At 39.0% G+C, this 23,499-nt stretch overlaps 1 protein-coding gene across 1 annotated transcript in view; it reads right to left on the minus strand.

The window, feature by feature from the left end:
- LOC144274921 (trinucleotide repeat-containing gene 6C protein-like) overlaps nt 1-15,777 on the minus strand; it is a 137,887-nt gene extending 122,110 nt beyond the window's left edge. The window contains exon 1 of the mRNA XM_077834019.1: nt 15,761-15,777. The gene's annotated coding sequence lies outside the window, so the exon portion shown is untranslated. The remainder of the gene's footprint in view (nt 1-15,760) is intronic.
- Nucleotides 15,778-23,499: the final 7,722 nt, after the last annotated feature.

The following is a 23,499-nucleotide window of genomic DNA, read 5'->3' on the forward strand; positions in this document are numbered from 1 at the left end:
ATTTTTAGGAAAAGTCATGGACAGGTCACAGGCAGTAAACAAAAATTTATGGCCCGTGACCTGTCCATGACTTGTATGATACCCTAACTAAAACTTGGGCAGGGGCGCTGCAGGTGCGGCTCGGGACCCCCGCTGGGGTGGCCTGGCAGCAGCGTGCAACCCAGGACCCCCACTGGTGCTGGGGGGGGGGGGGGGGAGGGGGCACGCGGAGGGTTGGCGGGCGGGCTGGCAGGCTCCCTACCCAGCTCCATGTGTTCCTGCAGCTCCTATGGGGAGGGAAGGCCAGGGAGGCTTCATGCGCTGCCCCTGCCATGAGCTCCAGCTCCACAGCTCCCATTGGCTGGGAACCGCAGCCAATGGGAGCTGCATGGGCGGTGCTTGCAAGCAGAGCCATCTGACCTCACTGCCTGGGTCAGGAGCCGCAGAGACATGCCAGCCGCTTCCGGGGAGTCCCCTTCCCCCAAGTAAGCGCCGCCCCGTACCCCAACCCCCTGGCCCAGCCCTGAGCCCTCTCCAATACCCAAACTGCTGCTACTGGCCCAGGGGCTGCCACACCAGCCGCTGCAAAAGTCACAGAATCTGTGACTTCTGTGACAGAAGACATGCAGCCTTATACATTACTATTTAATGAGCTATGTTGTGTTAGTTTACTGAACACTAATAACCAAACCTATCATTCAACACCATTTCTATTACAAAAGTATAAAGAAAAAAATCAGTGCACTAGTATTCAATATACTATGTTCACATATACTGGAAAGCAGTACTCCTTAAAGTGGAATTTGACCTGATTCCAGCCACCATCATCCAGCTACCAAAGCACCTGAATCAGTGTAACCCCCAAGTGCAGACAAGGGAAGTTGCAATTTGCATTGGTGGCATTTTATCCAGTTTCAAGAGGCGCCACACCAGCGCACATCACGGCTTTTCTGGTCTACACTTGGGATTTGCACCAGTGCAGCTTCACTGCTAGCTGGTCATCTATTGCTCGAATCGGAACAAAATTCCCAACGTAGAACAAAGCCTCAAAAGAAACAAGAATATAGAATACTGACACACAGCAGAATTGACTCATTAAGTTTGGCAGGTATCCTACTAGCTCTAGGATTTGCCTGAAGTTGGGGGTGGGGGCAGCAGAGGGAAACAACTCTGTTTTGTGTTTTTAGTCAAATGTGTTACATTTTTCTGCATGGAGGACTTTAATAGATGTTTTAATGAGAGATTTAGAAGAGAGGACTGAGGCACAGTGAACTAGGTCAAGTAGAGGGTTCCAGGCAGACAGCATTGAATGGAAAGAGGCAGAGATGAGAATGGAAGACAGACATGAAGGGGACAATTCGTTACCAGAAATTTTTCCCATTTTATTTTTGTATCTTCCAAAAAGGAAAAATTGCTGTTTTTAAAATAGACTCTACTTTAGAAAATGTCACCTAGTAGACCAGGGTTCTCCAACTGGGGGTTGTGACCCCTCATGGGGTTGCGAGGTTATTACGTGAGGGTCTTGAGCTGTCAGCCTCCACCCCGAAACTCCGCTTCACCACCAGAATTTATAATAGTGTTAAATATTTTTAAAACATGTTTTTAATTTATGGGGGGGGAGGGGTGGTCACACTCAGAGGCTTCCTGTGTGGAAGGGGTCACCAATACAAAAGTTTGAGAATCTCTATGGTAGACACACACAAGTCAGTAGTTGCTTTTCTAGCTGTTCTACTGCCTTAAAAATCAGTTGTCGGAATTCTGTTAGTAACCATCTGCTTCTGTTATGTTCACTCTGGGTTAAATAAAGTTTTAGTGGCTTTTCAAGTCCAAGAGTCCGAGGCATAGTCAGTCAATCGATGGAGCTTTGAAGAGAACTGAAGAACTTAGGAAACAGAGCTAGAAAAAGCAGCCAGGATCACCTTATATTTACAAGCAAATGTCCTGAAGAGAAGATTAGAAGGGTAAAAAGGCTGTATTAGTGACCCAGAAACACTGGTGTATTGAACAAGGTGTATGCCAGGGAAGGGCAGGTGGTGAAATGTATTAAAGAAAAATCTAATCATAAATATATACAAAAAGTCTTTCTGGAAACAAGAATCCAAGACTTTAAAAAAAGAGCATTTATACAAATACAACAGATTACTATGCAATTAACAGGTATAGGATGGTACAAGGAGGAGGAAAACATTAGAAAAAAAGTAGTATTGTGTACTTGATGAAGAATACCTGGAGCATCTGAATTTACAGCAAAACTACCAGTTATATCAACCCAGTATTGTTAGGACTGTCAAAATTGGAATATTTTTATTTCAACAGATAATATCAATTTTTTTTATCCATTTATATGTTCACACTTGTGGGAAATTACAGGGGTCAGACAATAATTATTTAACTTCATTAGGTGTTACACTTCAAAAAGTTAAAGCTTTTTAACCATTAAAACAAAAATTGTCAACATTACATATCAAAAGTAAAAATACCTTTAAATGAAACTTTAATAAATTCTCATGCAGCATTTTTCTCACTTTGCCCATCTGTAAATCTCAATTATTGATGGACTTTGTCGGTTTGTGCGTGAAGAGTGAAATCAACGTTTCCCAACATGTACCAATAAAAATGTAATCTTTCCAAGCTTAAGTATTGTTTCTCTAGTTTTTCATCTTTACTTTTGAAGCTAAAAATATAAAAGCCTTGCCATCTAGCAATGGTGTATATGTGCCATACCAGGAGACATGTCAGACCTGAGAGGGAAAGAGAACGAACTCTGTTCAATTAAAGAAGTTCAACTTCACTTTAGCCTAGCCATTAAATTGTAATACTGTAGAAGTTATTTTTGTTGTAAGTACCTTAACAGAAATAAGCAGAACAAATGAAATAGGTGGCCTGTTTAAAAACAAAAGTACATGATCTATGCCAATGTTTTAGCTTTAAGCCTTATGGTCTTTAACCAAAATGCCTACAATAAAAGGAAAAAAATGTTGCTTTCCATTTTTGTAAATGTAATTGTTACAATGGGATACAAAATGCTTGATGTTCTGGGAAGATTTTGGATTACAATAAATCCTTATTTCCTCTGCCTCCCCACATTTAAACTTGCAACAACATACAACCATTCTTCAACGAATTAATTCTTTTTTTTAAGTTTAGCTGCCTTTTTAAAGTTTTTCAAACACTATTCTAGTTAAATGCACTGGGAATATGGAATTCAATTTATCAAGTATGAAAAGAAGAATTCTGAACAAGACCCCAGTGAGCTAATCCAGAGTCACAATAAAATGTCAGGGGTCCTGGGATTCTCAGCAGGGGGATAACACCAAATCTTTAAGAAAGAACACCTACATGCTCTACTATAAAATGTGTTTTAAAATGTCCACTGTACAGATCTGAAACCTTAAACTAAAGACAAAAGAGGGCACATTACTGTCTATATCTTACTGACTTCTTAATGTGCATTAACTTTGTTTAGTAAAACTAGTTGAAACTTTGTGCTCAAGATTTGTTTCATTCATCTTGAAAAGAGAAGATCAAGAACTCTGAAGTGAGTGAAAGTAGTTTGTTTCACTGAAGTTTCTGCAACCAGATCTGTATCCTCAGCTGAAACGCTATTTTGAAATTACAACAATACTAGAGAAATAAGATTTATTGGACCAACTTCTGTTGGTGAAAGAGACAAGTTTTTGAGCTACACAGAAAAGAGAGGCGATCTCACCAGTATCAACATCTCTACTAGTGCATCAATGCTTTTCTCAAATTTACCTGGAGGTTTTAAAGTATGACCTCCTTTCAAAAAATAAACTTATACAACTCCATTAAGGTCATCAAGCCTGAAAAAAATCTTTCAAAAAGCAAGGCACGGGGGGAAATAGTGCAACAATATATTTGGGAACTAAGCAAGCAGAAATTATTCAAATGATAACTGGATGGCATCCATGTACCGGGCTTGTAGCCACCAGAATGACCCATCTCCCTGGATTTTATTGAGAATGTTCTGGGTATCAGAAAGATCATGTAACAGATACCAGCTCTATAGGAGAATGTATCTATAAATGTTCTCCGTGGATCTGGGAATCAGTTGCAGTGAACACACCCTTCTTGTCTACCATCAGTTTTCCATCATAATCTGAGTCATAACTTGTACATACACCCACTACTCCATAAAAAGCCTGGGAGAAAGAGAGACCCCTGCGGCACATACTAAAAGGGACCAGATCTGGTTAGCAGATGCAGGAAGAGTTCCACAGAGGCCTACTCACAGATCAGTTGTACATTCAGTTCTATTCCCGTGGCATAGCAGAATGTTGCAATTCTAGCTCACCAGACTGGCCCCTTAAAACAGAATATATATTATTATTGGCTTTAAATGTTTTTAATTAGGACTGTCAAGAGCTTAAAAAAATTAATCTAGATTAATCGCACGCTTAAAAATATTATCTTGATTAATCGTGCGGTTAAATAATAAATACCATTTATTTAAATTTGTGGATATTCTGTACATTTTCAAATAAATTGATTTCTATTACAACACAGAATACAAAGTGTACGGTGCTCACTTTATATTTATCTTTATTATAAATATGTGCACTGTAAAAAAACAAAGGAAATACTATTTTTCAATTCACCTAATACAAGTACTGTAGTGCAATCTCTATCATGAAAGTTGAACTTACAAAGGTAGAATTATGTACAAAAAAAATTACTGCATCCAAAAATAAAACAAATGTAAAACTTTAGAGCCTGTGAGTCCACTCAGTCCTACTTCAGCCAATCACTCAGACAAACAATTTGCAAGAGATAATGCTGCCCACTTCTTGTTTACAATATCACCTGAAAGTGAGAACAGGCATTCACATGGCACTGTTGTAGCCAGTGTGATGTTGCACTCTATATGATTTTATGAAAGTATGCTGATGAGTATGAATATAACGTAACTAAAATATGCTTCATGCAAAAGGTCTCTTGTAAGGTATTACAAAGCTTATAATCTACCGAGTGTGGTCATCCTATTTGTATAAATGTATCACTCTTGTATCTGAAACTAGAAATATGAAATATAATTCTGAGGGCCTATTGTAATTATGCAAAGTGTGGGCCATTAATGGTGGTTTCGAATCTTGAAGGATCCCATCAACCAGGACAATTGACTGCGGATGGCTCTGTTTGCAGGCAGGCCTTCCTGTGACTCAGGCTGGGAGGAACGAAGGCTTGGGGGTCTTACAGTGACATGTGATCATGTCACCTGAACTGGAATCCATCTTAAACCTGGTGGTTTTCCATTGAGAAGGAGGGGTGGAAACCCAGAGGGACAAAGGATTCCCGCCTTATGCAAAAGATATATAAATGTGTGGAACAGAACAAGGGGAAGGCCATCATGAGAAATCCCCTAGCTACCATCTGAGCTGGAACAAGGACTGTACCAGGGGAAAGGATTGGACCCAGACTAGAAAGGTGTCTGGTCTGTGAAAGAAACTTACTGAATCATCTGTGAGGGTGAGATTTTACCTGTATTCATTTTATTACTGTACTAAACTTAGACTTGCGTGTTTTATTTTATTTTGCTTGGTAATTCACTTTGTTCTGTCTGTTACTACTTGGAACCACTTAAATCCTACTTTCTGTATTTAATAAAATCACTTTTTACGTCTGAATTAACCCAGAGTATGCATTAATACACTGGGGGGGGGGCACAAACAACTGTGTATACCTCTCTATCAGTGTTATAGAGGGCGAACAATTTATGAGTTTACCCTGTATAAGCTTTATACAGGGTAAAACAGATTTATTTAGGGTTTGGACCCCATTGGCAGTTGGGCATCTGAATGTTAAAGACAGGAACACTTTCTAAGTTGTTTCAGTTACGCTTGCAGTTTGAGGCACATGTTTCAGACCCTGGGTCTGTGTTGGAGCAGACTGGCATGTCTGGCTCAGCAAGACAGGGTGCTGGAATCCCAAACTGGGAGGGAAAGCAAGGGCAGAAGTAATCTTGGCACATCAGGTGGCAGTCCCAAGGAGGTTTCTGTGATCCAATCCGTCACAGCCACAAGGTATCTACGTGCCAGATGCTCTAAAGATTCATACGTCCCTTCATGCTTCAACCACCACTCCAGAGGATATGCATCCATGTTGATGACAGGTTCTGCTCGATAATGATCCAAAGCAGAGCAGACCGATGCACGTACATTTTCATCATCTCAGTCAGATGCCACCAGCAGAAGGTTGATTTTCTTTTTTGGTGGCTCGGGTTTTGTAGTTTCTACATCGGAGCGTTGCTCTTTTAAGACTTCTGAAAGCACGCTCCACACCTCGTCCCTCTCAGATTTTGGACAGCACTTCAGATTCTTAAACCTTGGGTTGAGTGCTGTAGCTATTTTTAGAAATCTCACACTGGTATCTTCTTTGCGTTTTGTCAAATCTCCTGTGAAAGTGTCCTTAAAGCAAACATGTGCTGGGTTATCACCTGAGACTGCTATAACATGAAATATATGGCAGAATGCGGGTAAAACAGAACAGGAGACATACAATTCTCCCCCAAGGAGGTCAGTCACAAATTTAATTAACACACTTTTTTTTTTTTTTTTTTTAAATCAAGCATCATCATCAACAGGAAGCATGTCCTCTGGAATGGTAGCCAAAACATAAAAGAGCATACGAATGTTTAGCATACCTGGCATGTAAACACCTTGCAACGCCGGCTACAAACGTACCATGTGAACGCCTGTGCTCACTTTCAGGTGACATCGTAAATAAGAAGTGGGCAGCAGTATCTCCCATAAATGTAAACGAACTTGTTTTTCTTACCGACTGGCTGAACAAGAAGTAGGACTGAGTGGACTTGTAGGCTCTAAAGTTTTACATTGTTTTGATTTGGAGTGGTTATGTAACCCCCCCCCCCCAAAATCTACATTTGTAAGTTACACTTTCACAATAAAGAGATTACACTATGGTAACTGTATGAGGTGAACTGAAAAACACTATTACTTTTATCATTTTTACAGTGCAAATATTTGTAATCAAAAATACTTATATAAAGTGAGCGCTGTACAGTTTGTATTCTGTTGTAACAGAAATCAATATATTTGAAAATGTAGAAAAACATCCAAAAATATTTAATTTCAATTGATATTCTATTAACAGTGCAATTGTGATAAATATTTTAATCGTGATTAATTTTTTTAGTTAATCATGTGAATTAACTGTGATTGACCGCCCTATTTTTAATTTAACTAAACCATAAAACTATGCTAAAAGTTTTATTTTCAATATTAAAACTTGTTGTGTTTTTTACAGATGAGATTAAACAAGCCAAAATGCTTTTTTTGGGCTAGAACAATACATTTTGTAAGCATGTATGAATACAGGCCATAAGTCTGAAAACCGAATGAAGAAATAAGTCTGACAATAGACTCCAATATACCAAGAGTCATGATAATTTATCTTTTATGATATTCACTTAACAAGTATTTGTGGAGACTTACATCTGAACCAGATTTGGGTCATTTCTCTCAAAAAGCTTGATTAGAAAGATATATGCATTACCAAAAAACAGTAACAATTCTGCATTTTCCCAATTCCATCAAATCCCACAGAAAATCATGTTTTCCCTCAAACTATGCTGTTCATATAAGGATACTAGTTTATTAATGGTAAGAATACTACTCACCACACATTTATGACAACTACACTGAAATCAGTGGTCTAACATCTAAATCAACAATATATGCATTCTGTCTTATGACAAATGATGTTAGAAAATATGAATTGGCAGTTAGAATACCATCACCTACACCGCTTCACAAATGCATGGCAGCTATGTTTTTCATATTCGAGTTACCAAAACACAGGGGAAATCTACTTATTAAGTGCAGAATTACATTTTGCACCAACTACTTCTATATTGTGAAACCAAGCGGTGTTATTGTTAAAAACCTATCTGCCACTTATGTATGGCATGTGTTGGCTTCCTAATTACTCTGAGTCACCACTGCTTATTGAACTAATGTATTAAGGTTTTAGCATCATCAGCATTGCAAATAAAATGAGAACGAGTTGCCACATGCTCTCCTATCAAACTTGACAGCTAAAATTCTACTCCAGATTCTCTATTTTTGGTAATGCAAAAAGCAGAGAACACCATTTGATTTTCAAATGTCAGGTTAAGCCTGCAGTGCTGGCAGTCTGAAGAATCTTGTAATCTGAACAGAGTTTTATATGGTACACTAATTTTATTTATAAGGTTATTTTCCAGACCACACCTACAGTTTAACTGAAAAAAAAATGACAACCAATTGCAAAGTCTGTAGACACAATACAAAGCAGAATCTTTAAATACTAAGAAAAGATCACTAATAGATGAATAACAAATACTTAAACCTGTAGTAAAATGATTCAGCTTTTTAAATTCAGAAACTTATTAAATCAATATTGTATTTGTTATATATCAACATCAGGACTACAGTCAGAAAGCTAAACTTACAATTATTGTTTGAGGACTCCGCTGTACTCATGCTTAACAAATACATGGTAAACTAAATTGAGAAAAATATAACCATAATAGAATGAAGAATTTTTTAGAACGACAATTACCTCTGAATTTTGACCTGATTTTTCACTGTTTAATGACAATCTTAAACTACATGTTAACCTCAGACAGAGCAATTAAAGTATTTTTAAATTGGGTATTCTTGTTTTTACAGTTTTTCCTTCTTGTGTTGATGAAGTTAAGTTAGATGGATCAAAATGAACTACTGTTTATGCCAAATTAAATAAATAGGTGTAATTCTGATAAATTCATGCAGCCTGCCCAATGAAACAGATATTCTCTGGAGATACTAGTACAGTAAAAGCTGTTTTATCAGGCATGTTGGGGAAATGGGGGGTGCCGGTAAGTGAAAAATGCTGGTTAACTAAGAGGGAGGGAATTTGGGTGAGGGAGAGGGTGTGGGGCTGGAGCATGGGAGGGGGCTCACCACGAGCAGCTCCCTGCAAGCAGCGACCTGTCCCAGCTGCTCCTAGGCGGAGGCGCAGCAGGCACCTCTGCATGCTGCCCCCACCCCAAGCACTGGCTCCGCAGCTCCCATTGGCCGGGAACCGCTGCGGGGGCAGTGCCTTCAACATGAAGTGCCAGCCAATAACAATTTTAACTAAAACCAGAGTTTAAGATGAACTCATGTTTTTGTATATTAATGGATAACTACCTCCTTAAAATTCTATTCAATAAAGCTAAATAAGTAAAAAATTTACTTTCACAAACAAAAAATGAAAAAAGGCTCTCATCTGTCACTGGAAGTCCAAATACATACATGCACAAACAAGAATAAAAGGGAGGAATAAAACAAACAATACATACATACACAAACAAGAATAAAAGGGAGTGGGAAAGGAAACAGCAGCAAGGAAGAAAATGAAGTTCCTTCTTCAGTAGATATTTACTGGTACTAGATATCTACTATTGACTATAAAAATGTAAGGCCCACAGACAGCAGCTTGATGGGAAGCTCCACACAGGTCCCATTCTGCCCTTGGGTTGACTCTAATAAAATACTGCCCTAGCCTAGCAGTAGTTATAAAATATTTTGAGCCATGTAAATGTGTTTCTCTCTGGCTTATTTACCACAAAGTATGTCACATTTACTTGACAAGTCAATTTCTCTCTGAAGAACTATATGCATCATTTTTCTCTCTAAAGATTCCACTCTTTAGTCTGAACAAAAACTAGCTTTAGAATAGATCTAACATGTTTTAAATACAAAGAAATTACATTTCCAAGTAAGACCTAGTTTACACCTAAAACTTAGGTCATCACCACTCAGGGCTGTGAAATTTACACCCCTAATGGACACACACAAGCTGACATCAGCCCTAGTATAGACACTGCTATGTCGACAGAAGAATTCTTCTGTTGACCTAGCTACCACCTCTCAAGCAGCTCACCGCAGCAAGTGTCTATAGCAGCACAGCTGCAATGCCATAGCTGTGCCCTGTAGTGTAGGCAAGCCCCAAGAGATTACCGTGAATATTCTTTAAACTTAAACTTGTAAAAATAAATTCCGCTACATTTGTTGACAAACCAGAGAAAAATCTCACTTTGATTTAAATTTCTGACGTGAATGTACATTTCATGACACAGGAACAGCAAGCTTCAGATAGTTGTACATTAAAAATGTATTCCAACTACACAGACCTCAAAAGAAACGACGGGGCTGTCTGCAAAGCTAGACAATCTGGGCATCCAGCCATAAAACATCACTGCTATAGCACAAATAACTGTTCTCATTCTTCTGAGCCCTCCATGACCATCAAACACAAAAGGAAAGAGCTCCAGAAAGCAGCCTTCACTACCTCCCCAAACTTTTAATATTTCATAGGTCTGAATTACACAGGACTTTAATTTTGTAAAATTATACGGCTGATACATCCAGGGTCAAGGTTAATCAATTCAAAATTTGATGCTTAGATTCTTGGAACTGTGAAGATTGTAAATATATAGCTAACTACTTCATAGAGATCTTTCTATAGATATTAATAGTGTTATCCAGCATGTCTTCACAAAGAGCGAGCTTTTGATTTGAAAGAGGTAAGATTAAAATGTAAACTCAAAAGGGACAGATTGCCAAGTGAAACATTTTTAGAAAAATTAAGCGAATCAAGAACATTTCTTGAAAAAACAAAGTCAATCTTAAAATACATTAAAATTATACTAATAAAAATTTGAATATTTTCTTGAAGAATCTAATTATGATAATTGTGATTTAATAGCAAAACTTAGTCTCCAACTAAAATCAATAATTTAACTAACCTAATTTTGACCAGCAGAATGGCACTAAAGCAATTTTTTAAAGTGGCAGTTCATACAAAGAAAATAACTTTTAATACATGGTCACATTTGTAGTTGCTTTCTGAAAACTACAATGCAGATTAGTCATATTTTAAGTGTTACACGCAAAACATTTCTAAATATGCTTATATTAAGAGTCCAAACTCTAAAGCATGATTTTCTGACAGATTAATAATTTTCATAAACAGACAAGATTTCTAAAACAAAACCATATATTGCTTTAAGCACTAAATTTGACTTCTATTAAAATGGTCACTCTCTCTTTATGTGGTTACTTTTTACTGCTAAATCAAAGAGGCCATGCAGAGTGTAAAATCCATTTAGTAATGCAATTTTATTTGAGACAACACACCTACAACACTGCACACAATTTTATATTGTCATTTCTAAAGCATCTCCCAATTCACTTTCTCTTTTAAATACCATTTGTCCTTGCTGATATCTTCATAATGCAACTGAAAACCTCCAGCCATTAATCACTAGAAGGCACCAGCTGATACAAAATTGGCCAGAATGTAGTGTCACCAGGCATTAAAGAGGTTTCCTTATCATTCATCTCTAATACTAAGGGATTGACAAACTTCTACCTGCAAGTTCCAAGTCAGGAGAAAACCTTCTGATGGTGTTACCACAATCTTGTTATCTGAATTTTAACTATTACACCCAATAGTAATTCTGTGCTGCTCATGGTTTGGTGTGACCGAAGATTGAACAAAGTCTTACATTTTTCATTGATTTTTTTTCAAGTAAGTAGTATACATGTCCACAATTAAACTAGCATAACCTGAAATTATTACATAAATAACTACAGTAACAGGATTTAACATACAGGAAATTAACAGTCTAGTTTATCTGAATAGGAAAGGTTTAGGGTTTTTTTGTTTGTTTTTTAACTTTAAGTCTGCAGTGTTCGCATAGCCAGTACTACAAGGACTTTATCTAACAATTCTTTCCAACTGAGAGCCTCTCTTTGCTGAAGTAAAAGACTGCTCCACCCTTGACCTCCTCCTTCAGCTTGTTTTGGAAAGGGGCCAGATGACAGCATTTGGAAAAGTGCATATTTATCTCTGTAAGGACAGCTGCCTAGAGGGAAATAAATGTAATTTAAAGTATTATCCATTCCCACTGTCACCAGTCTCATTGATTTTTCCTTACTAAAACTGAAAGTAAAACATTTCCAGATCACTGTTTTAATATATTGGTTTCTCATGAATGAAAAAAGGGGGTCTATAATGTTAAACTGTAGATTGCTTGGAGTAACTCATACATTGATATGTAAGCAGCTTACAGTGGTAGCTGTTTTCTCTAGAAGTCAGCAAGTAAGGAAACTAAGTCCTCTATATGAAAAACAAATTTGTTCACAATCCTAAGTAACCAAGATTCTTAAAAAGTAGACTACCAAATGCTTGTGCTATTTCTAGGAAGACTGCTTTTGTAGACTCTGTTCTTTAAGTGAAATTTCTTAATAAGTTCAATTTATATTTATCATCAAAATATTTCAAGATTTAAATAATTTGTAGCTTGTGGTGGGAAAAGTTTTAGTCTCACTCTAATCTAATGCTTTACTTTGAGTTTCACACATCATTAAACTACTAACAGTCCTGAGTATTTAGTCAACACAAAGAATCTTAAGATTGGGCATAACAATACAGTCTCCCACAATGATCATGTTTTTCTCAAACTTATTTGGAAAAATTCATCCTACCTGAAAAAACTTAACATCTATTGTATCAATAATATTCAAAAAATAAAAACAAAGCAGGAGTAAAATATTTATCTATTGTCTTTAAAATTTCAACAAAAGGATCACAAACTTCACCAAAAGTGTACTTTAGATGTTAGGGGGTAATGAAAGACCCTCTAAGCAGGTTAGAGAGGTCTCTACCTCTTCTTTCCCTCTTCCTAGCTACTGACGAGGCTTAGTGAAAGAGGGTGATGCACACATTCCCATTCACAGAGCACAGGAGACAGTTTTGGAAAAGGCGCAAAGACATTCCAGAAAACTTGAAAAGGAAAGAGCTTTAAATTAGCAAATCCTTTTTAAAAAGAGACCCCAACCAAGGTTCAAAAACAGCACTTTGTCAGACATCCCATCACTTTCACTTCCCAGCAGCTGGGAAACTTTGTTAGGACTAGACTTCTCACCAGGACATTGCTTGTGGACTAGACTAGCTCTTCTCCCTGCTCTCCTTCACCTCTTCCACTTGCTAGTAGGTTTAGTCTTCTGCCTGGTAGGTGTTTAGTACAACATCCAAGCTATGTACCAGATAACCTCCTAATCACAAAAGAATCTGTACAGCATAAACTGACAGACACCAAATGAAAATGGTAAAGGACCCCATCACCCATTTATCTCAAGAATAAAAGTGGGCTTTTTTTAAAAACAGCTGTACGTTTGTATATTACCAAACAATTAATATTTGTCAATACATGCTCTACTTATAGTTTGCTATCCTGCAAAAAACTGAAACATAAAAAAATCATAAGTGCAATATCAAACACCTGAAAAAGTTCTGAACAGCACAGTCATTTTGCACTAACATATTTGGCCTATGACACTACATACATTAGACACAGTCTTATTTGTCCAAAGTAGTACATCATACTCTTGGCCCCACCCCAAACAGCCTCTGATGCATGTTTTAACCTTGCTCTGGAGGGACTGCCTCTACATCTCCATGCCCATTCATTCCTTGGCCAATACAACTGCGATTTTTGGGACCCAAGCACCTGTTCACCAGGAACTGAACTGAGACCATTCTCATCTCACAGATATTACCTCACCCACCTTGTCTGCCTAACAATGGTGAAATGATTTCAGAAGTCAACATGCTTCACTGAATTTAATGTGGTCATAGAGGTGAAAAACTACCACCAGTCCCTTGAACCATTTTTGGAAACCAGATTGTCTGAATTTAGAAGTTAAGAAACATGGCTGTAAAAATATTGATATCCAATAACAACAGTGTCTTCCAATATAGTTAAGTAGAAATATCTAGCAGCAGCCTTCTTAACTATTTATACACAAGTTACTATTAAGGAGAAGAGTCACTTTGGAAAAGATTTTAAAAGGGGCAGTAGCAGACAAAATAATATTACTCGAAGACAAGTACGTTTTAGACATTTGTCAGTGCACCATTTTGAGATCATAGTTCACAATTCATAGATTAACTTGGCTGGAAAGATATTCAAATGGAAGCTTATTGGATTTAACAAGTCACAGAAGATGTGAAGCAATTCAACTATTAGGCATGGAAAAAAAAACCTGTCAGGTAATTTGTTAGGTCGCATCCAATACTATCTCACCTAACCCCCAATACATATTTCTGAGAGAAGCAAACAAAGGTTTTCTAAATCTGTGTTTACCACCTCAGTGATTTCTTAAACAAATCAAATATAATGTACAACAGCAACCAAAATCCAAAGGTCATCTCTCACCAAATCCAAACTGAGGAAACATTTACTGTTAGTAAGGATTTTAAAAAGTGGGAATCATTTGAATAATGGCATCCAAGAACAGCAGATGTTGTCTTGTTCATTATTCTTAGTGTAACAATATTCATTGATTTAAGATATATATTGATACAAATACAACCAACCAGACCACTAACAGCAGCAATTACTGGGTTTTAACTAGTTTAATTAGTCCAATGATTAAATTAAATTATTAGTCTGGATTCCACTGAATATAAAATCAAATTAGTTTAAGATACAGGAAAAAATATTTCCTCAATTCATTTATATGCAAAAATGGCCATGTTGTGCTCAAGAAAAATACAAATCAAAGTTGAAAATTATATAAACTGAATATAAGCAAATATTTTCCAATAAAAATATCCAAATTGAAGCAGAGAATAAAGCTAACCCTAGACCAAATCAAAGTATGACTTGCTAGATTACAATGGCCATTCTAAAGAAAATAAAATGCTGAACTTTCCAGCAATAACAATTAAAAATATATAACTTAAGAAAACAAAATATTAAATTATATTATGAGGCATAAAATAATTCGTATATTTCAGTGAGTCTCATAACTGGACCTTCTACTAATGCACAGTTACACAGTAAAGAGATTACCCTTTGACAGAAACTTGCAAAATAAAACAGAGGATTCAAATATCTTTAATAAACTTCCACTGCCTCATGATTTCTAAGAATAACAATTGAACATCCATCTCTCTTTGCAGTTAGCAACACGGTTTTTGTTCCTTACTGATGCTCTTACTGAAACTAATAAGGAAAATTTGGCTTCATGAAAATATGAAAAATAATCTCCCTCATGTCTAGTATTTAGAGACTAAGTTCTGGAAGTTACCATAACCTAATTATATAAAAACAAACTACGGATCTAAAGAGCTCTTACCATTTAACTGAAACTGACCATCAAGGATGATGTTCAAGTTTCACCTACTTGGTTATGATCAAAAGCAGCCCTGGTGACCTCGCTAATTATTTTATACTAATTTTCAAACGCTACACATCAACTCACACATCCATCATCATTTATTAAAAGCAAACTCACAAGGTTCTTCCTGTAATCTAGAACATTTTTAACTGCTACATATGGGACTCCACCTAAAATGATGATGCAGGTAATGATAATTAGATACGTGTAAAAAATCACCATATGAAAATACCAAGTTTTTATAAAGGTCTATTTTTTAACAATTAGGAAGTAGGGAAAACGATTTTAGTTTTAAGATATATCTTAAAATAACTGTTTAAAAACAGTTGGCGTGGAAGTACTTTACAGTATTATTTGTTCCACCGGTTCCATAATAAAATAAAAAGGTGAAGACTATTTGAAAATAAAATACAGATATAGTGAAAAATCCTGCCCTGGACTCCAAGGGGGGAAAGGGTGGCATGCACTAACGAAATGACTTAACAGGTCTTTCCCATCTCCAACTTCTACTGTTTCCAGATTAATATAAAACTATCGCCCCTTACCTTTTCTTCTTTTCCTTCAGGGGCTCTTTGGCAGCTTTCGACTCAGTCTTTCTACAATGAAACAAGTGAGTATTTCGTCTAGCGTGTGGTCTCTCTGACGTGCTTCTTGCTTATTTTAATGCTTTTTAAAAAAAAAAAAATACCCGTAATTTCACGAATCTGAATCCGAAAAAAAAAAAAACCCTCACACGGCCACGAAAAAGATTCAGTCGTTTCCCCCCCCCAACTAAAAACAAAAAACAACTCCCCCCACAACCTGCCACAGAAGAGAAGAAAAACAAGTCAACAAGAAAACAGTATCCAAGCAGAAGAGCAAAGAGCTTCAGTGTTATCCAGCCCAAGTGCAGGAGAAACAGGTTCAATTCCAAAACAAGCTTTTGATTTCCAGTGGAGAAAGAAAGGGGAAAAAAGTCCCTAGCTAGACTTTTGCACACGAATGTTGTTTTAAATACACATTTGCTTTCGAGTTGCAGCAAAACCCACGGAATCAGGATGTGGAGTGGATCGGGGAGAGTTTATTTTTTGTTTGTGTTGATGGATTCTCTGTCCACATGGAGGAGCATCTGAGGCTTCAAAAAGTGCAAATTAAAAGGAGAAAGTGGATCCCACAACCTGGTTGAAAGAGGGCTCCCCCTCCAAAATTTGGAGCCACAGGGGGATCCAACAGTCTCTCTCACATGGGGATCCAGGCAGGAGGAGGATCCAGTGAAGTCTCTCTCACAGGGAGAAGGACGGGGGAGGATCCAGCAGTCACTCACAGGGGAGGATCCAGCAGTTTCTCTTATAGGGCATCCAAGCAGAAGGATCTCTCACAGGGGGGACCCAATGGGGCGAGGGGAATCCAGCAGAGCGTCTCTCGCGGAGGATCCAGTGGCAGGAGGAGGACGAGGGGAGATCCAGCGGCAGGAGGAGGACGAGGGGAGATCCAGCGGGGTCTCTCCGTCTCCTCCAGAGGGATCCAGAAGTGCCCCTCAGGACCAGGCTGGAAGCTGCCGCAGCGGAGCCTCTCACGGGGGGGAGGGGGGGGGGAAGGGAATCCAGGAGTCTTGCGCCCCGGGGGGAGGCAAGAGGCTGAGGCAGCAACGTCTCCCCAGGGGGCTGCAGCAGCGTCTCTCTGTGGCGGGGAGGCTGGGGCTGCAGCGTCTCGCGCGCGCTCTCTCTAGCAGACAGGCGGTGCCGGGCTCCCGCTGCTCCTCCTCGATGCTGCTGCTGCTGCCGCCGCCACCACCACCACCGTCCTCAGGAGCAGAGCTGCTGCCACCGCGGCCATTTTGTTGCTAACTGACAAGAACCCCGCCAGGCAGCGCGAGACCAGAAGGAGGCCCGCGGCTCGATTCCCCCGCCCCCCCACCAAACAGGAAGCCTCAGCGCCCCCCCTCTGATCACGTGACTGGAGGGAAGAGAAACTGCGGCATGCAAATGAGTTGGGTGGCAGAGCCAATCAGCGCCGCGGCTCAGCGGCAGGTTCTGCCCCCCTTCCCGCGCGCTCCCGAGACCTGAAGACGCGCGAGCTGCTCCGGTCCTCCCTCCCGCCAGCTTCTGCTAGCTCCGTCCATCTTGGCTAGAGCAGCCTTGTGTGTCACCTAACTGCGCAGGAAGGCGCGCGGCTCGCACCTGCTGCCCGCGCAACTGGGCACGTTGCTCACCCTCTCGCATTTTATGTGCAGAATGCATCCGGGCGGCTGGTATATGCACAACTCGTTCGCGGCAATGCCTTTTTGTGCGACTTTAAAAGGCAGCACCGACAAATAACATCACCATCTAAACACAACCCAGCAACTCAAAAAAAAAAAAAAAACCATGCACGCCCCCCAAGGCTAAGCGCGCCGGTGCAAAACGTGACTTTAAAAATGTATCCGCAAAAAGAAAAGGAGGACTTGTGGCACCTTAGAGACTAACCAATTTATTTGAGCATGAGCTTTCGTGAGCTACAGCTCACTTCACCGGATGCATACTGTGTATGACTGCCAGCTTCAAGTGAAGAAGCAATGCAAAAATTGCCAAGACTGATGCGTTTTGCAGTGAGGGTCTTTAGCACCAGTACAGTTGGCACAAATGCAACATATACCAAATACCAACGCAGAACGCAGCAGTGCACGATGCTCAAAAGAAAACTATGCCAACATAAAACGTAATTCACAAATGATAATGCAAAACGTACGAGGGACAATGTATATTTTAAATCTAGGGCCAATTTGTGTTTTGTATTTTCTGTAACAAGAAAAAGTCAGAGAGCACTTAAGTCCTTACGGTACATGGACCTCATTTTCTGTTACTCAGGCAAAGCTTGTATAGATTTAATGACAGTTTTGACTGAGAAAGTACTGCAGGATCAGGCGCAATTTGCAAGGATTGCCAAGTACATAATATTAATACACAGGGATAATTTTTTAAAGGATGTTCTCCCTTTTGTGGACCGAAATTGTACCTGCTGCTGAATGGTGGGTACAAATCTGAGCACTTGTGCCTCTAACTTCCTGCAGCTGGCGCAAATCAGTGAGTCAAGTGCTCTGCAAACTACCTTTGATCCGATGAAGTGAGCTGTAGCTCAGGAAAGCTTATCCTCAAATAAATTGGTTGGTCTCTAAGGTACCACAAGTACTCCTTTTCTTTTTGCAAATACAGACTAACAGGGCTGCTACTCTGAAACCAAACATTTAGGTTCTGATCCTGCAAAATTTAGGCCTTGACTACAGACAAAATGTGTACCTAGAACTGATTTAGTTAAATTAGTACAAACTTCTTGTGTGGACACTATCAAATTGGTTTGAGTGCCTTATATCAATTTACCTTAAACCAATAAGTAATTGCCTTAAGTGATTGAGTATGGATTGCAGGATTAGACCTTAAGTGTTGAAAATTTAGTGGTATATGTAACAGAAACATATGAAATTTTTGTTTATAAAAATACAATCGTAATCGAATTTGAATTCAGTACCTCTGATACAAAGACAATACCTTAACAAGCAGGCTAAAATGTCTTTGGTTAACACTAATGAGAGCATAAGTGTTACTTTGGCCACTGGAGGGAGCCCATATTGTTCCAGAATGCAACAGAAACAGAACTTCAAATATAAAAAATAATAAAACATGAAATATCAGATCATTATAGTTAGAACAAAGTGTGTTCTCTATGTCAGACCAAGATCTAGATGTATGCAAAATGTTATAAAAATCAGATTTAAGTGTACTATTTTGCTTCATAAGCAGCAAAAAGTAAAATGATTAAGAACAGCAATTTCCCTGCATTTTGAATGTCAATCTAGCACCTTTCACCACAACTTTAAATTCACGTATATTTTTTCTAATGTAATGTGAGGCTGAGAGACCCTTGACTACAGTGTTCCTGCTCGTACACATCAAGGTCTAAGCTATTTACATTTCAAAGGCAAGTCGTTTGTACTAGTGTAACTGTGTAGATAATTCAGATGAGCTTTCTTTACCTTTTTCTGTTAAACAAATGTAGGTCAACACCTGCAAACGGCTTCCCACAACGATCTCCCCAAAAGCAAGGAAGCAAATTGCCACCTTGTTACTTTCAGAGTGGATTTTGTTCAACATAACACAACAACCCAATACAGTACAAACAAAACAGATACAACCATGTATCTTAATCACTGATGTATATAGTACAATCTAAGCAAAAGGTTATAATGGGAATATTATGTCACAAATAAAATTTTGTATAGATACAACTGTACTCTACAGATAATTCTGTTTGTTTAGATATATTAGGTCAAATTTGGCCCCAAATTTAGATTTTGTACAAAATTATACATTTTATACATGCTATTATAAAATCTAAGAACAGAAGTATTTGCCTGATTTTTTAAATTCAAAATGTCTTTTTAAGAAGTAAACATTCCCCTGCCTGTTTTCAACACAAACATTGTAGCATGAGGCAAAGTTCATGATAGCCAAAAATTGAAACTGACTAAAACCAAAAGTGAAACTAACTAATGTATTTTCTTGGCCAAGCTGAAATAAATGCAAACATTATTAGTTAAAATACACACACCCTTACACAGAACCAATTGTGAAAAGTAAATTAGATTTTAAAAAAAATCAATGTCCATATTTTAAGGTGCTATTTGTAAAGATAAAAATGCATTTAAAAATTATTTCAATTAATGTTCTTCTATCATTAAATACAAGGATTGTTCAATCCATTATTTGATTTTCCCTGCTTTGGTTTCTCCTGGCTCAGCCACCACTGGACTTATTCCCGATTTTGCATTTCTAATTATCTTGGTTGTGCTCCCTTGGAATTCAAGCAGAGGTGTTTGGCAAGTTTGAGAACACCTCTGACTTGGTTTAAGCTATCTGAAAGTTGGTAAGTGAAACGGACACACAAAGGAGTACTCAGAGCAACTTGCAGATGTGGGTAAAGGTTATAATGCATCTGATTCAAAACAGGATAGGCAGTGCCTATTCTCCCTATCCTGGGAACCCTCAAATACTTGGACTACTATAGGTCAGTAAGTCATGCCCTTAAATATTTCTATACATGAACAATGGTCCACACAAATCATAGAATCATAGAATATTAGGGTTGGAAGAGACCTCAGGAGGTCATCTAGTCCAATCCCCTGCTCAAAGCAGGACCAACACCAACTAAATCATCCCAGCCAGGGCTTTGTCAAGCCTGACCTTAAAAACCTCTAAGGATGGAAATTCCAGCATCTCCCTCAGTAACCCACTCCAGTGCTTCACCACCCTCCTAGTGAAATAGTGTTTCCTAATATCCAACCTAGACCTCCCACGCTGCAACTTGAGACCATTGCTTCTTGTTCTGGCATCTGCCACCACTGAGAACAGCCTAGCTCCATGCTCTTTGGAAACCCCCTCCAGGTAGTTAAAGGCTGTTATCAAATCCCCCCTCACTCTTCTCTTCTGCAGACTAAATAACCCCAGTTCCCTCAGCCTCTCCTCATAAGTCATGTGCCCCAGCCCCCTAATTATTTTTGTTGCCCTCCACTGGACTCTCTCCAATTTGTCCACATCCCTTCTGTAGTGGTGGGGACCAAAACTGGACACAACAGTTCAGATGTGGCTTCACCAGTGCCAAATAGAGGGGAATAATCATTTCCCTCGATCCGCTGACAATGCTCCTACTAATACAGCCCAATATGCCGTTGGCCTTCTTGGCAACAAAGGCTCACTGGTGACTCATATCCAGCTTCTCATCCACTGTAATCCCCAGGTCCTTTTCTGCAGAACTGCTGCTTAGCCAGTCGGTCACCAGCCTGTAGCAGTGCATGGGATTCTTCCTTCCTAAGTGCAGGACTCTGAACTTGACCTTTTACCTCATCAGATTTCTTTTGGCCCAATCCTCCAATTTGTCTAGGTCAGATGATAGTATGATTTAGCCAAACATGCTCAGAAAAAGTATTTTCATCCAGAAATGGAGGACAACTCCACAACTTCTCACCCAAACATTTCTTCATCATGTCTCACTGTGCTAACAGGTATTTTCCGGTTCACCGATCATAATTGCTGCAACCTGCAGTACTGAATGCTTCTGAGGCTGCCTGTGTCTAAGAGACAGCCAATATACTTTTTTAATTTCTGTGCATTTCATTTCTATGCTTAGCACAATTAAGGGAGTTTAACATGTACCGAGATTAATTACTTAAAACTACCTAAAAAGAAAAGGAGTACTTGGGCACCTTAGAGACTAACCAATTTATTTGAGCATCAGCTTTCATGATGCATCCGATGAAATGAGCTGTAGCTCACGAAAGCTGATGCTCAAATAAATTGGTTAGTCTCTAAGGTGCCACAAGTACTCCTTTTCTTTTTGCGAATACAGACTAACACAGCTGCTACTCTGAAACCTGTTAAAACTACCTAGTATTTTCTTTGCCTTAGAGGAAAGGATATTATATGGCCTGATGACTTGTGTTTCACCTGTCAGCCAGATTCTCATTTTGGTGGGCAAGTGAACAGCTTGTGTTTTGAGCTTCACAGAAATCAGCCCTTTTTCTCCTGGTGCCACCTTCCACCATACAATTCCCTTCATATCGAGGGCCAATATTTAACATCTTTTGTGGCAAACCCTGAATGGCCTTCATCAATTTCCAAGGCATCTACTGAAGTACAGCCTATGTTTCAGGTAGACCCTGCTACCTTTGAACTTTATCCTTTCCCTCCACAGTTCAAGTATTTTCTTTGTCACACATGAGCAAGAACAGATGTGATCAAGTATGAAAGGAATGGAAAGGGGTTGTATGATGCTGGTAGTTCATTGCTGGAACAAAAAGAGGAATTCCTGTAGAAGAGAATGAATTTTCAGTGTGATGCCAGCAATCTTTGTAAACCAATCATTTCTAGGTATCCCTGTGCCCAAGGGGAAAGGACCTGGCAAACTTTTTTGACAGGGCACTGTGCACTTTGAACAGATGGACCTAAGTGTAGGCAGCCCAGATCATAGAGCTACATTAATTTTCTATGTTGAGAGCAGGAATTCTAGACACAGGATTTTGCCCCTTTGGGATCAGGTGGGAGAGGCCTAATAATGGATAATTTAAGCTATTTTTCATTTTCCATCATAGACCCCACCACTTTTAGATAGGACATTTTTTCCAACAGCCCAACCAAAGAGTGTGGGAGTAGGACAGAAAGGCAACCAAAGGCTTCTTCCATGCAGAATAAAGAGTATACAATCTTCAGTTCAAGCAACTTGTATAATCAGGACTAGCTACTCTTTCAGATTAATTAAATCCCCACACTTTGGAAGGGCTGGGGTTTGTGTCATTATGCAAGATTAAGAATTCCTGGAAACCACCTTAAAAACCTTCCTTGGTAATATATTGTTATTCTGACAAGATAGGCAGAGACAGATTTTTATGAATTGGATGGCGTGGGGGTGACTTCTGATCAAGGCTGATTCTGGGATGGATGCTGATTTCAAAATGCATTGCACATGCTCAACACCTCTGATGATCAGACCCATCCTCTTCTCGTCCACACTACCAGCACTTTTTGATTTCAGAAAATAAATTAAAATGATTTCTTATGTCTTCATATTTATAGCAAATCAGATTTAAATAACTGGTTCTCATCTCACTTTTCAGACGAAGAAACAAAAATTGCAGTTGACCTGTTAATCTTTCATTCTTGCTACACTTTAACTATTTCTAGATATTTTCTTTCTTTCTTCTTTCCTTGCACCCTGGGATACATCTGTTCACTCCACAATCAGAAGACCACCAAACAAGGTTCCAGAAGCCCTTGCAACTCATCTCCTTATTCTTCTCAAGGCCATATTAACCCCATCTTCAATGGGAGCTGCACATGCACCTCCAAAAATCTGGCTAATTTTATTTTTGGCACCTAGGCAAAAACAATGTTCTGTGTTCCACCCTGCTGCCTCTGCAGCCCTTCACACATTTCCAGCTGTGCTGGTGGTAACCGCAGATACTAGAATGGGTTTCTCCTACTCAACTTTTTACCCATGTGATTGTCACTCATCAGGTGGGGTGGAGTAAAATGGGAGCAGGAGGGATTAAGAGCCTAAGGGTTATAGTCTGAGAGGGAGAGTGTAATCTGATATGACAATAGCTAGCTTCATACAGGAATACAGATCTGAGGAGTCTGGAGAGGCTAAAAAATGTCTTTGGCTGCAGATAGGTCAATTTTGCTTGCAGGTAGTTTTCTTGGGGTGCTTTAACACAGCAGTGGATCAGTGATGCAGTTAGGCAGTTAAGTGAGCACAAAGAATCTGAGGGTGACAGCCT

The sequence above is a fragment of the Eretmochelys imbricata genome, chromosome 14 (genome assembly GCF_965152235.1).
Source record: "Eretmochelys imbricata isolate rEreImb1 chromosome 14, rEreImb1.hap1, whole genome shotgun sequence".
Lineage (NCBI taxonomy): Eukaryota > Metazoa > Chordata > Testudines > Cheloniidae > Eretmochelys > Eretmochelys imbricata.